We start from the raw sequence: 12,367 nt of genomic DNA, 5'->3' as shown, positions 1-12,367 counted from the left end.
AAATTAAGCAAAATGAGAAGACAGATACATTTATTTCAAATGAAAGAAAAAGAGAAAGCTCCTTAAATACACTAATAAACAGAAATAAATAATTTACTAGATAAAGAGTCCAAAGCATTAGTAAGAAGAATGCTAACTGAATTGGGGAAAAGAAAAAATGAATACAGTGAGAATTATAAAAAGGAAGTATAAAATATAAAAAAAGAACCATTCAGAAATGAAGAATAAATTAACTGAAATGAAAAACACATTAAATGAATAAACAAAATACTAGGTGATACAGAAGAATGAATAAGTGACTTAGAAGATAGAGTAATAGTCACCCAATCAGAACAGCAAAAAAAAAAAAAAAATTACAAAAATGAGCACAGTTTAGGGTACCTCTGAGACAACATCAAACATACTAATATTTGTATTATATGGGTCTCAGAAGAAGAGAGAGATAAAGGGGTTTAAAATGTATTTAATGAAATTATGGCTTAAAACTTCCTAGACCTGACAATGTTCTTGGATTGGAAGAATCAATATTGTGAAAATGACTATACTACCCAAAGCAATCTACAGATTAAATGTAATCCCTATGAAATTACCAATGGCATTTTTCACAGAATTAGAACAAAAATTTTCACAATTTGTATGGAAACACAAAAGACCATGAATAGCTGAAGCAATCTTGAGAAAGAAAAATGGAGCTGGAGGAATCAGGCTCCCTGACTTCAGACTATACTACAAAGCTACAGTCATTAAAACAGTATGGTACTGGCACAAAAACAGAAATATAGCTCAATGGAAGATGATAGAAAGCCCAGAGATAAACCCATGCACCTACAGTCACTTAATCTATGACAAAGGAGGCAAGAATATACAAAGGACAAAAGACAATCTCGTCAATAAGTGGTGCTGGGAAAACTAGACAGCTACATGGAAAAGAATGAAATTAGAAGACTCCCTAACACTATACACAAAAGTAAACTCAAAATGTATTAAAGACCTAAATGTAAAGCCAGATACTATAATACTCTTAGAGGAAAACATAGGCAGAACACTCTCTGACATAAATCGCAGCAAGATCTTTTTCAATCCAGCTCCTAGAGTAGTGAAAATAAAAACAAAATAAAGAAATGGGTCCTAATTAAACTTAAAAGCTTTTGCACAGCAAAGGAAATGATAAACAAAATGAAAAGACAACCCTCAGAATGGGAGAAAATATTTGCAAATGAAACAACTGACAAGGGGTTGATCTCAAAAATATAAAAACAACACATGCAGCTCAATATCAAAAAAACAAAAAACCCAATCAAAAAATGGGTGGAAGATGTAAATCGAGACTTCTCCAAAGAAGACATACAGATGATTATAAAGCACATGAAAAGATGCTCAATGTCACTTATTATTAGATAAATGCAATTCAAAACTACAATGAAGTATCACCTCACACCACTCAGAATGGCCATTATAAAAAAAACTACAATCAATAAGTGCTGGAGAAGATGTACAGAAAAGGGAACCCTCCTACACTGTTGGTGGAAATGCAAATTGGTGAAGCTACTATGGAGAACAGTATGGAGGTTCCTTAAGAAAGTAAAAATATAGCTACCATATGATCCAGCAATCCTACTCCTGGCCATATATCTGGAGAAAAACATGATTTGAAAGGATACATGCACCCTAGTGTTCATTGCAGCACTACTTACAATAGCTGGGATATGGAAGCTGCCTAAATGTCCATCAACAGAGGAATGGATAAAGGAGCTGTGGAACATATATACAATGGAATATTACTCAGCCATAAAAAAGAATGAAATAATGTTATTTGTAGCAACATGGATGGACCTGATGATTGTCATACTGAGTGAAGTAAGTGAGATAGAGAAAGACAAATATCATATTATATTGTTTATATGTGGAATCTAAAAAAAGCACACAAATGAACTTATATACAAAACAGAAATAGAGTTACAGATGTAGAAAATAAACTTATTGTTACCAGAGGGGTAAAGGGGAGAGGGATAAATTGGAAGATTGGAATTGATGTATACACACGATTATATATAAAACAGATAGCTAAAGAACTTACTGTATAGTATAGGGAACTCTACTCAATACTCTCTAATGGCCTATATGGGAAAAGAATCTAAAAAGAGTGGATATACGGATATGTATAACAGATACACTTTGTTGTACAACTGAAACTAACACAACATTGTAAATTAACTATACTCCAATAAAAGTTAAAAAAAAACAAAACTAAACTTCCTAGACCTGAAGAATGAAACAGTACAGGAAGCTCAGAGATTCCCAAACAAGATAAACCCAGAGAGACCTGCACCAAGATATTATAATTAAAATGGCAAAAGTTAATGTTAAAGAGGGTATTCTAAAGGCAGTAAGAGAAAAAGAAAGAGTCACACATAAGGGAACCCTCATAACTCTGTCAGTTGATTTTTCTACAGAAATGTTGCAAGCCAGATGGGAGAGCATGATATATTTAAAGTGCTGAAAGGGAAAGTCCTGCAACATAGGAAACTCTACCCAGCATGATTTTCATTCAGAATTGAAAGAGAGATAAAGAACTTCTCAGACAAGCAAAAGCTAAAATAATTTAAAAGAAATTTAAAAGAAATCTTAGAGTCTTCTCTAAGTGGAAAAGAAAGGACTACGACAAGAAGTAAGAATCTATAGAAAAGGAAAAATCACACTAGTAAAGGTAAATATATAGTGAAGGCAGTAGATCAACCATTAAAATAAGCTAGAACAAAAATTAAAAAACAAAAAATTATAAAATCAACTATAACTACAATAAAGAGCAAAGGGGTAAACATGAAGATGTAAAATAAAACATCAAAAGCACAAAACAAGGGGAAAGAGGAGTAAAAAAAGTACACCTTTTGGAATGTATTTAAACATAAATGACTATCAGCTTAAAACTAGTAGATACACATACAGGTCAAAATACATGAACCCCATGGTAACCACATATCAAAAACTTACAATAGATACACAAAGACTTGAGAGAATGGAACAGAAGCATACCACTAAAGAAAATCATCAAACCCCGGGGGAGGAAACTAAAGGAAGAGTAAAAGGACAAAGAAGAATGGTAAAAACAACATGTAAACAAGTAACAAAAAGGCAACAAGTACATACCTATCAACAATTATGGAAATGTCTATGGATTAAATGCTCCAAACGAATGAGTTATGATGGCTGATTGGATTAAAGAACATCATCCATTTATATGCTGTTTACAAGAGATTCATTTCAGAGCTAAAGACACACACAGACCGAAAGTCAGGGGATGAAGAGAGATATTTCATGCAAATAGAAATGACAGAAAAGTAGGTGTAATGATACTCATATGAGACGAAATAGACTTTAAAACAAAGTCTATAACAAAAGACAAAGTGGACATTATATAATAATAAAGCATTCAGTGCAAGAAGAGGATATAATGCTCATTAACATACATGTACCTGATATGGGAGCACCTAAATATATAAAGCATATATTAAAAGACATAAAGGAAGTAGTTAACAATAATACAAAAATAGCAGGGGACTTTAACAACCCACTTATATCAATGGACAAATTATTCAGAGAGAAAATCAATAAGGAAACAGTAGTCTTAAAGGACACATTAACTAGTAGGACTTATAGATAACTATAGGATATTCCATACAAAAACAGCAGAATATACATTCTTTCCAAATGCACATAGAATTTTCTCCAGGATAGATCACATGCTAGGCCATTAAACAAGTCTCAACAAATTTAAGAGGATAGAAATTATGTTAAGCATTTTTTTTCTGACCACAGCATTATGAAAGTAGAAATCAATTACAGGAAGAAATTTGGGAAAAACAGACACATGTGGAGACTCAACAACATGCTACTAAAAAAGTCAATGGGCCAATGAAGAAATCAAAGAGTTATATCAAAAAATACCTTGAGACAAACGAAAATAAAAACTAAACTTTACAAAATCTATGGGACACAGGAAAAGCAGTTATGAGAGGGAAGTTTATAATAATACAACTTACCTCAGGAAACAAAAATCTCAAATAAACAACCTCAACTACCATCAAAAGAATTAAAAAAAGAAAAATAAAGCCCAAATTCAGCAGAAGAAAGAAAAATAATAAAGGTCAGAGAGGAATTAAACAAAATAAAGACCAAAAAACCCCCAAAGATCAATAGAACAAAGAGCTGGGTTTTTTTTTTAAAGCATAAACAAAATTTATAAGTCTTTAGCCAGTCTCATGAAGAAGAAAAGAGTGAGGACTCAAATAAACAAAATAAGAAATGAAAGAGTTTGATTAGGTCCCATTTGTTTATTTTTGTTTTTATTTCCATTACTCTAGGAGATGGATCCAAAAAGATATTGCTGCAATTTATGTAAAAGAGTGTTCTGCCTATGTTTTCCTCTAGGAGTTGCATAGTATCTGGTCTTACACTTTGGTCCTTAATCCATTTTGAACTTATTTTTGTATATGGTGTTAGAGAATGTATATATACACAACGGAATATTACTTAGCCATAAAAAGAATGAAATAATGCCATTTGCAGCAACATGGCTGGACCTAAAGGTTATCCTACTAAGTGAGGTAAGCCAGACAAAGACAAATATCATATGATATCGCTTATATGTGGACTCTAAAAAAGGATACAAATGAACTTATTTACAAAGCAGAAAGAGACTCACAGACATAGAAAACAAACTTATGGTTAACAAAGGGGAGGGGAGGAGAGGGATAAATTAGGAGTTTGGTATTAAAATATACACACTACTGTATATAAAATAGGTAATGAACAAGGACCTACTGTATAGCACAGGAAATTATACTCAAAAGCTTGTAATAACCTATAATGGAAGATAATGTAAAAAATATATATATACACACACACATATATGCATATATATGAATCACTTTACTGTACACTTGAAACTAACACAACATTGTAAATAAACTATATCTGAATAAAAATTTTAAAAACTCTGAATCCATATAGAGTTCAGAAATCAGAAATAAATTTGTTTTAGAGGTGAAGAAAAAAAAAAGAAATGAAAGAGGAGAAATAACGACTGATTCCACAGAGATACAAAAAATCATGAGAATACCATGAAGAGTTATATGCCAAAATCAGCAGAAATGGGAAAATTTATATAAACATGCAAAGATGCAACACTGAATCAGGAAGAAATAGATGATCTGAACAGAATGATCACTAGTAGTGAAATTAAATTTTTAATAAAATATTTACAGCAATCAAAAGATCAGGACTAGACAGCTTCAGAGAGGAAGTATACCAAACATATAAAGAAGAGCTATTATCTATACTTCTGAAGCTATTCCAAAAAATTAAAGAGGATGGAACACTCCCAAATTCACTCCATGAGGTCACCATTACCCTGATACCAAAACCAGACAAAGACATGACAAGAAAAGAAAATTAAAGGCCAATACCTTTGATGAATATAGATGCAAAATTCCTCAATAAAGTAATAGCAAGCTGAATCAAACAATATATAAAAAGGATCACACACCATGATCAAGTGGGATTTATTCCAGGGTTGCAAGGGTGATTCAATGTTTGCAAGTCTACCAATGTGATACACCACATTAACAAAAGGAAGGATGAAAATCACATAATCCTCTCAATAGATGCAGAAAAAACATTTGATAAATTCAACATCCATGAATGATGAAAACTGTCATCAAAGTTGGCATATAGGGAACATATATCAACATAATAAAGGGTATTTATGACAAAATCACAGCTAATATCATACTCAAAGGTGAAAAGCTGTATGCCTTTCCTCTAAATTCAGGAACAAGACAAGGACTCCCAACTTCACCACTTCTATTTTGCATAGTATTGGATGTCCTAGCCACAGTAAGCAGACAAGAAAATGAAATAAAAGACATCCAAATTCGAAGGGAAGAAGTTAAATAGTCACTATTTGGAGATGACATGATACTTTATATGGAAAACACTAAAGCCTCCAACAAAAAACTATTGGAACTAATAAATTAATTCAGTAAAGTTCCAGAACATAAATTAATATACAAATATCTGTTGCTTTCCTATATGCTAATAATGACCTATCAGAAAGAGAAAGAACATAATTTCATTTAAAATCACATCAAAAGTATAAAATACTAGGAATAAACTTAACCAAGGAAGTGAAAGACCTATACTATGAAAACTATAAAACGCTGATGAAGGAAATTAAAGATGATACAAAGAAATGGAACAATATCCCATGTTCTTGGATTGGAAGAGTTAATATATATATTTTAAAATTTATTTATCTTATTTATTTATTTTTGACTGTGTTGGGTCTTCATTGCTGTGTGCAGACTTTCTCTAGTTGCAGCAAGTTGGGGATACTCTTCGTTGCAGTGCATGGGCTTCTCATTGAGGTGGCTTCCCTCGTTGTGGAGCACAGGCTCTAGGCATACAGGCTTCAGTAGTTGTGGCATGCAGGCTCAGTTGCTCCACAGCATGTGGGATCTTCCTGGACCAGGGCTCGAACCCATGTCCTCTGCATTGGCAGGCAGATTCTTAACCACTGTGCCACCAAGGAAGCCCTGGAAGAGTTAATATTGTTAAAATGACCATACTACTCAAAGCAGTCTACAGATATAATGCAATACCTATCAAAGTACCCATGACATTTTTAACAGAACTAAAACAAATAATCCTAAAATTTATATGGAGCCACAAAAGACCCCTAATTTCCAAAACACTCTTGAGGGAAAAAAAGCTGTAAGTCTAACCCTTCCAGCCTTCAGATTGTACTACAAAGCTACAGTAGTCAAAACAGCATAGTACTGGCAGAAAAACATAAACATAGATCAACGGAACAGAGTAGAGGGCCCAGAAATAAACCCATGCACCTATGGTTAACTAATCTATAACAAACGAGGCAAGAATACACAATGGACAAAAGACAATCTCTTAAACAAGTGGTGCTAAGAAACCTGTACAGCTGCATGTAAAACAATGTGATTAGAACATTTCCTTCCACCATGTACAAAAATAAACTCAAAATTGATTAAATACCTAAATGTAAGACCTGAAACCTTAAAACTCCTAGGGGAATGAATAGGCACAACACTATTTGACATAAATCCTAGAAATTTTTTTTTTGAATCTCTCTCCTAAGGCAAAAGAAAGGAAAGCAAATATATATATGGAACCTAATTAAACTTTAAATATTTTTCATGACAGAGGAATCCATGGACAAAATGAAAAGACAACCTAATGAATAGGAGAAAATATGGGCAACTGATGTGACCAAAAAGGGGTCAATATACAAAATATTTAAACAGCTCATTCCTTCAAAATATGAAAACCAGACAACCCAATTCAAAAATGGGCATAAAATCTGAATAGACTTTTTTTTCACAGAAGATATGAGGATGGCTAACAGACATATAAAAAGATGCTCAACATCACTATTCATCAGAGAAATGAAAATCAAAGCCACAATGAGATATCATCTCACACCTACCAGAATGGCCATCATGAAGAAGACTACAAATAACAAATGTTTGCAAGGATGTAGAGAAAAGCAAACCTTTGTACAGTGTTGGTGGGAATGTAAATTGATGCAGCCACTATGGAAAACAGTACAGAGGTTTCTAAAAAAAAAACTGAAAATAGAACTACCATGAGATCCTGTAATTCCACTCTTGGGTATATATCCAAAAAAACCAAAAACACTAACTCAAAAAGATACATGTACCCCAATGTTCATAGCAGCATTACTTGCAATAGCCAAGATGCAGAAGTAACCAAAGTGTCCATCAACGGATAAATGGATAAAGAATATGTGGTATATATATAGAATGGAATATTATGCAGCCATAAAAATAATGAAATTCTGCTCTTTGCAACAATGTGTATGGACCTAAAGAATATTATTCTTAGTGAGACATGTCAGACAGAGTAGGACAAATACTTTTATCACTTATATGGGCAATCTAAAAAATAAAACAAATGAATGTCTATAACAAAACAAAAACCGGCTTACAAATATAGAAAACAAGCTAGTGGGTATAAGTGTGGAGGGGGAAATGGGAAGGGCAAATTAGGGGTATGGGATTAAGAGTTACAAACTACTACGTAAAAAATAGATAAGCAGCAAGGATATATTGTATAGGGAAATGCAGCCATTATTTTGTCATAACTTTAAATGGAGTATAATCTATAAAAATATTGGCTCACTATGCTGTACACCTGAAACTAATATTATATTGTTAATCAACTATACTTCAGTTTAAAAATGATTTTTGATAGGTATATATTTATTGCCATTTTGTTAAATTTTTTTGGCTATTTTTGTAGTTCCTCTCTGTTCCTTTTTTCTTCTCTAGCTCACTTCCCTTGGGGTTTGATGATTTTCTTTAGTGTTATGTTTGGATTTCTTTTTCATTATCTTTGTTTATCTATTGTAGATTATCGCTTTTTGGTTGCTGTGAGGATTACATATCACAGTCTCTCTCTCTATAAAACAGTGTATTTTAAGTTAGCAATTTATGCTTGAACACATTCTAAAAAGTCTACATTTTAACTTACCCCATGTTTTATGTTTTTGATGTCATATTTTACCACTTTTAAGTTGTGTATCCCTCAACTAATCATTGTAGTTATCATTAATTTTACTACTTTTGTCTTTTAACCTTTATACTAGTTTTATAAGTGGTTAATCCACTACCACTACTATGTATTTGCCTTTACCTGTAAGATTTTTACTTTCATATGTTTTCTTGTTATTAGTGTCTTTTCATTTTAAAGAAGTCCTTTTAATATTTAAGGCTGGTTTAGTAGTGATGAATTCCTTTAGCTTTTGCTTGCCTGGAAAATTCTTTATCTCTCCTTCAATTCTGAATGATGGTCTTGCTAGCTAGAGTATACTTGGTTGGCATTTTTTCTTTCAGCACTTTGAATATATCATGCCATTCCCTTCTGGCCTGCAGAGTTTCTGCTGAAAAATCACCTGACTGTCTTATGAGAGTTCCCTTGTATTTAACAAGTTGTTTTTCTCTTTTTCCTTTTAAGATTCTCTCTTTACATGCTCAAAAAGTAGCGTGCTTAACAAAAAGAAACAAACAAAAAAACCGAAACAAAAAAAAGATTCTCTCTTTAATTTTTACCATTTTAATTACAATCTTTTCTTGGTGTGGACCTCTTTGGTTTAATCTTGTTTGGAGACTCTTTGTGCTTCCTGGAACTGGTTATTTCCCAGTTCAGGGACATTCTCATCAATTATTTCTTCAAATAAGTTCTGCCTCTTTGTCTCTTTTCCTTCTGAGACTCCTATAATGTAAATGTTATTCTGCTTGATGTAGCCCTGTAAATCTCTTAATCTGTTCACCTTTTTAAAATTATTATTATTATTTTTTGCTGCTGTTTCAGTGAGTTCCACAGCCCTGTGTTTCAGGTTGTTTATCCATTCTTTTACTTCATTAGGCTGCTATTGAACCCCTATAGTGTACCTTTCAGTTCTGTTATTGTATTCTTCAGCTCTGTGACTTCTGTTTTGTACTTTCTTATATTTTCTATATCTTTATTGAAATTCTCACTGTGTTCATCTATTCTTCTCCCAAGTTCAGTGAGCATCTTTATAAACAATACTTTAAACTTTTTATCAGGTAGATTACTTAGCTACATTTTATTAAGTTTTTTTCCTAAGATTTTGTCTTGTTCTTTTATTTGGAACATATTCCTCTGTTTACTCATTTTTCTTGACTTTCTGTGTCTTTCTATGTACTAGGTGAAGCAGTTACTTCTCCTTATTGAAGGAGTGTAATTGTGTAGGAGATGAACCTTATTATTCAACCTTTCCCTAGCTCTTGGTTGTCTCTTGAAACATTGTGATTATCTAAATATCCTGAGTTATTCTTAATAAGTCCCAGTTGTTGAGGGTTTCCTAAGAACTGTCAGTGTTCCGAAGGGATTGATTTCAGTCAGCACCTAATTTCTTGCTGCCAGATTCTCAGGCAGCAGCATTTAAGGTGGCAAATATATACAGTCTTGTGGGACTGCAATCATAGACCCTGCTAACCTCCAGAGCAGAAGATCTGGAGGTGTCCCATGTGTGACAATTGCAAGAATCTGGGCTTCAGATAAGTGTATAACCTCCGTTCTCAGAGGTACCAGAAAGATGTTGTGAGGCCAAGGGAGGGCACAAAGATGGTTTTTCTTGCCTACATTCCCTGAGAGCTCCTCTGTAGCCTCTAGATGTGTCACAAACCTGAATCCTGTCCCTCAGATTGAGGCTTCTGGAAAATTAAATGGGCCTTTTTCACAGGCAGACAGGGGGTGTGTTTCACCTGCTGTCTGGGCAGTGCCCTGGAGGTGGTATCCTGTCCCAAATTGTCTTTTTGGTTGTTACAGTCCCATAGGGCTTAAGAGTGCTATTCGCTCTGGCCCGTCTGTGTGTACTGAACTTGATTACCAGTTTTAGTGAGGTGTGGGAGAGTGTTGAGGGCAGGGCGGGGGAGGAGCGCTTTGAGAGGTGCACACCTGTGGTTTTAGCAATGCTGGGGAAGATTTTGGGGAGTGGGTCATGCCCATGGCTTTCTTGAGGCTGGGAAAAAAATGTTGTCAAGTGGGAACACCTGTGGCTTTAGCAAGGCAAGGAAGAAGACTGGGGGCATGGCATATACGTGGCTTTAGTGATGTAGGAGAAAAGCACTGGGGGAAGGGCACACAAATGGCTTTAGTGAGAGTGTACCCATGCACACATACTTGCACTAGCAAGACAGAGGGAGAGAGCAGAGAGGAGAGGAGCGGAGCGGAGCAGAGAGGAGGAGTGGAGAGCGGGAGCGTGGAGCAGCAGAGCAGCAACTGGATCTGCTGGCCGCTCCGCTCCCAGCCTGCAGCCCCACCACCCCAGCCCCGGCGCGCCAGGGCTCTGGCCCCGGCCTCCGAGTAGCCACCCTGCCGAGCACCCCCGCCCCACCGCGCCGGCCGTCGCGGGCCGGGCCCGGCTTGAGGGCAATCCCAGGCCGTGATCCGGGCTGGGTGTGTGGCCCGGGCACATGGGAGTGCCAAGCCAGGTGCGGGTCCCTGAGCAGGCGGACGCGGCCGAAGGAGCCATGGACTGCAGCCTCTTACTGATGCTCGTGCACAGATACTGTGCTGGGGAGGAGGACTGGGTGGACAGCCGGACCATATACACGGGTCACTGGGAGCCCCCGCCGGGTGCCGAGGCCTACATCCCGCAGAGATACAACAGAATAGTCTCCAGACAACAAAATAATCTCCTCCAAGTACACATTTTGGGACTTCATACCCAATAACTTATTTGAACAATTCAGAAGAATAGCCAGCTTTCATTTTCTTATCATATTTCTGGTACAGCTGATTATTGATATACCCACTAGTCCAGTGATGAGTGGACTTCTGCTGTTCTTCATCATCACTGTCACAGCTATCAAGCAGGTGAGCTTCACAGGAAGAAGACTACAGAATCTCTGTTATAGGACATCTCCTTTCATCCAAAGCAAAGTTACGTGGTTTGTTTCAGCTAGATCATAAGAAATTTAACTAACTTCTAGAAATTCACTTTTATAACTGGTTTGATTGATTCTTTTTTTTTAACATCTTTATTGGCGTATAATTGCTTTACAATTGTGTGTTAGTTTCTGCTTTATAACAAAGTGAATCAGTTATATATTTACATATGTTCCCATATCTCTTTCCTCTTGCATCTCCCTCCCTCCAACCCTACCTATCCCACCCCTCTAGGTGGTCACAAAGCACCGAGCTAATCTCCCTGTGCTATGCGGTTGCTTCCCACTAGCTATCTATTTTACGTTTGATAGTGTATATATGTCCATGCCACTCTCTCACTTTGTCACAGCTTACCCTTTCCCTGCCCCATATCCTCAAGTCCATTCTCTAGTAGGTCTGTGTCTTTATTCCCTTCTTACCACTAGTTTCTTCATGACCTTTTTTTCCCCTTAGATTCCATATATATGTGTTAGCATACTCTTATTTGTTTTTCTCTTTCTGACTTACTTCACTCTGTATGACAGACTCTAACTCCGTCCACCTCACGACAAATACCTCCATTTCATTTCTTTTTATGGCTGAGTAATATTCCATTGTATATATATGCCACATCTTCTTTATCCTTTCATCTGATGATGGACACTTAGGTTGCTTCCATGTCCTGGCTATTGTAAAAAGCTGCAATGAACATTTTCGTACATAAATCATTTTGAAATATGGTTTTCTCAGGGTATATGCCCAGTAGTGGGATGGCTGGGTCGTATGGTAGTTCTATGATTAGTTTTTTAAGGAACCTCCATACAGTTCTCCATAGTGGCTGTATCAATTTACATTCCCA

This window comes from Balaenoptera physalus, assembly GCF_965194825.1.
Source record: "Balaenoptera physalus genome assembly, chromosome: X".
Taxonomy (NCBI): domain Eukaryota; kingdom Metazoa; phylum Chordata; class Mammalia; order Artiodactyla; family Balaenopteridae; genus Balaenoptera; species Balaenoptera physalus.
Note: the sequence above shows the minus strand (reverse complement) of the source record.